The sequence below is a fragment of the Aegilops tauschii genome, chromosome 6, assembly GCF_002575655.3.
Source record: "Aegilops tauschii subsp. strangulata cultivar AL8/78 chromosome 6, Aet v6.0, whole genome shotgun sequence".
NCBI classification, from domain to species: Eukaryota; Viridiplantae; Streptophyta; class Magnoliopsida; order Poales; family Poaceae; genus Aegilops; species Aegilops tauschii.
The window spans coordinates 380504006-380507682 of NC_053040.3; positions in this window are offsets into that span (position 1 = coordinate 380504006).

The following is a 3677-nucleotide window of genomic DNA, read 5'->3' on the forward strand; positions in this document are numbered from 1 at the left end:
TGCTGCAAATCATGTATACGGACTCTAATAACGCAGCCGAATACGAGGCACTTCTACATGGTCTCCGAATGGCTATCTCCATGGGCATATAACGCCTAGAGGTGCGCGGTGATTCAAACCTTGCAATATCCCAGATAAATGGAGAGTTCGATGCAAAATATCCAAAAATGGTGGCATATCGAAACGCCGTATCACAAATATCGGCTCGGTTCGAGGGGCTCGAGTTTCATCATGTTGCTCAAGACAGTAACCAGGCAACGGACATCCTTGCTCGAATGGGCGCCAAGCGCGATCCCGTCTCGCCTAATACCTTTGTGGAAAGGCTCTTTAAGCCATCCGTGGTGTGGCAGGACGAGAGTGGAAACACTAGTCCGGACCTGATCATGCCCCCAGCAGCCGAACACAATACAAATATCATCGGGGGTTCGGGTACCGAAATAACAGCCTCCGCCCATGAAATCATGGTCGTTATTGCTCCATGGACCGAAACCTTCCTAGCCTACCTTAATAGGCAGGAGCTTCCTGATGATCAAAATGATGCCCGTCGCATAGTTCGACGTTCTAAAGCCTATAAAGTTCACGAAGGTGAACTGTACAAGAAAAGCACTACTGGAGTCCTTCAAAGGTGCATCTCCGAACAAGAGGGACGACAACTCTTGGCTGAAATACATGCTGGTCTAGGCGGCCCTCACGCCGCAGCTCGGGCCCTCGTAAGCAAGGCCTTCCATACAGGTTTCTTCTGGCCAATGGCCCGAGCAGACACACAAGCCCTTGTGCAACGCTGCGTGGGATGTCAGTTTTTCGCCAATGAAAGTCACATGCCTCCCACTGCCTTACGAACAATCCCCATCACTTGGCCTTTTGCAGTCTAGGGGCTAAACATGGTCGGACCCCTTAAAGGGGGAAGCCACAAGAAGAAATATTTACTGGTTATGGTGGATAAATTCACTAAGTGGATAGAGGCCAAACCAGTAAAAACGGCTGAAGCAGGGCCAGTGATCGACTTTATATCCGGCTGGTACACCGTTACTGTGTCCCGCACAGCATCATCACTGATAATGGCTCCAATTCTACAGCCGACGAGGTGAAAAACTGGTGTGCTAACTTGGGCATTAAGCTTGACTATGCATCCGTCTACCACCCTCAAACAAACGGTCACGTTGAACGGGCCAATGGCCTGATAATGAGTGGTATTAAACCTAGACTAGTGCGCTCCCTACGGGAGTCAGATAAGCATCAGGTGAAGGAACTCGATTTCGTACTCTGGGGGTTGCGGAGTACGCCTAATCGAACGACCGGATACACACCTTTCTTCATGGTGTACGGCGCAGAAGCTGTCTTGCCCTGCGACATTATTCATGACTCACCTCGAGTGCGCATGTACGAAGAGAGAGAAGCCGAGCTCGATCGGCAGGACGACCTAGACGGCCTTGAAGAGGAGCGTGACATTGCACGAGCTCGTTCCACATTTTATCAACAACAGGCTAGGCGATACCAAAGCAGAGAAGTGCGGGCCAAGACTTATAACATCGGCGAACTCATTTTGCGCCTCCCAGAGAAGAAGGAGGATAAGCTCAAACCAAAATGGGAGGGCCCCTTCATTATAGATGAAGTTCTCACAGGAGGAGCCTATCGCCTTCGTAATGCATCTGATAATCGCCTTGAGTCGAATCCATGGAACGCTGCTCGGCTCCGACGATTCTACAGATAGTTCGGCCGCATCCTTTCTTGCTTTTTCTAGTTTCCTTTTTTTCTCTCTCCTCTTCTTTTTTAGCTTTTCCTTTTTACATACATCCCAGGTAGGGCTGCAAGAAAAGTTCGAGGCTCGTGAGCCGCTCGAGATCGACTTGTTTTTTGGCTCGGCTCGAGGTCGACTCGAAAAGAAATGAGCTTAGTTTGAACACTTTATGTAGCTCGACCGAGAACCTTGCCGATCTTGAGCCAATACTGACTCGCTCGATTTTAGCTCGATAGCTCGACATAATACCATTATGTTAAATGATGACGCCATATATTAAATGGAAATAAGATAATTTGTTACTACCATATATGGTGTGCGTGATTTTTCTCCATATTTTATTTACCAGCAAACATGGAAGCTTAATTAAGTGTAGAGAAGATTTAGGTTTAGTTATGGTACGTGGTTGACTACATCTTAAATTTCTTGTTGTTTTGGACAAAAATTTCCCAGCATATGCACCTTTGTTTTCTTTTTTTCATCCACGAAGACCACCATCTATTGCTAGTTCGCCAAGAGACCAAGATGAGCTCTTGCCCTACAAAGTTGTGCCGTGTTGTGTCCTTATCTAGTTGGAATAACCACTATAGATTTATAATTTTTACCATCTCATTTAGCTCGAAACTAGCTCGAGATCGACTCGAGATCGTTACAAGCTGAGCACGAGTCATGTTCTAGAGCTCGATCTTGAGCTTCACTCAGTTTGAGCTCGCTCGAATTTTAATATGAGTTGAGCTGAGCCAACTCCAACTCGCTCAAACTCGACTCGTTTGCAGCCCTAATCCCAGGGTATGTTCGGATCCGCCGAACTGTTCGGGGTACACATCTTTAAATATGTACACCCCACTATGACTGGGGGCTTCTTTAACCAAGCTTATTACTAAAAGCTCTGGGCTTACATTGTCTATGTCGTTTGTTATATACAATTTTCTGCCATTATATGCACCTGTATGACTTAAGTTTTTGCCAAGTTGGGTTGCCTCGCTCCTGTGTTTATACTCTACGTTCCCGATTGTTCGGCTAGGGTGTAAAGGGAGCACCTCTGCGATTGTTACAACCGGGTAATCTGGACCTGTACCTTAGACGGGTGAAGCCGAAAGCTAGCATTCTTAAGGGAATAATTGGTCGGCAAGCAACGACAGATGGTTTATGTTTCTTTAACTCTTCTAAAAAATATACGGGATAGGCTCCCCGTAATTCGGATCGAAGCCTAGGCACGCATTATTAAGCATGCTAACCCAAGGAAAGGAACCCTTAACGGAACTATTTTCCTTGGAAGATGTTTCTTACGTTAAATAAGTAATATAACATAACTCCCTAAACAAAATTTTGTCTGTTTGAGCAATATGGCTGGGTTGCCTGGTTTCCGGACATAATTAATGTTTCTTACATTCCGACATGGTATCCGGAAACACTCCACCATTCTGGTTTGGAGGTTGAAGCCAAAGGCCCGCGATGACAAATTTTAACATGTTCGGTTGGAGATAAGTTCGATGATAAAAATACATTGATACATAGAATCGAACGCCTACTCTTTATCTATGCCATCTATAAGATTGTCTAAACTACATTCTTCTTGCGAATATTTAGTAGCTATCATGACTTGGTCATATACCAAGTTCACGGGTATCTGTTATCCGTCTGGTTCCCGAGGTCCAACTCGAGCCATATGATTCAGATCAAGTCCGATGTAGCGCGTCTTCACCATCGCCCACGCCTCTCGTGCACCTTCTCGGCATGCAGATGCCTTCCATAGCTCGAAACGGCGCCGGGCACCTTTGAACAGGTTCGCCAACCCCTCCATACTTTCTGGAGGGGCATCGGATGGCCATAGGGCCTTATCCATGTTTCTCATAGCTTTCTGGGCCCGTTCATGCACCGCAGACAGCTCTTTAAGCACGTCACCTCGAAATCCGGACACTTCCTCTTCAGGCCTGCC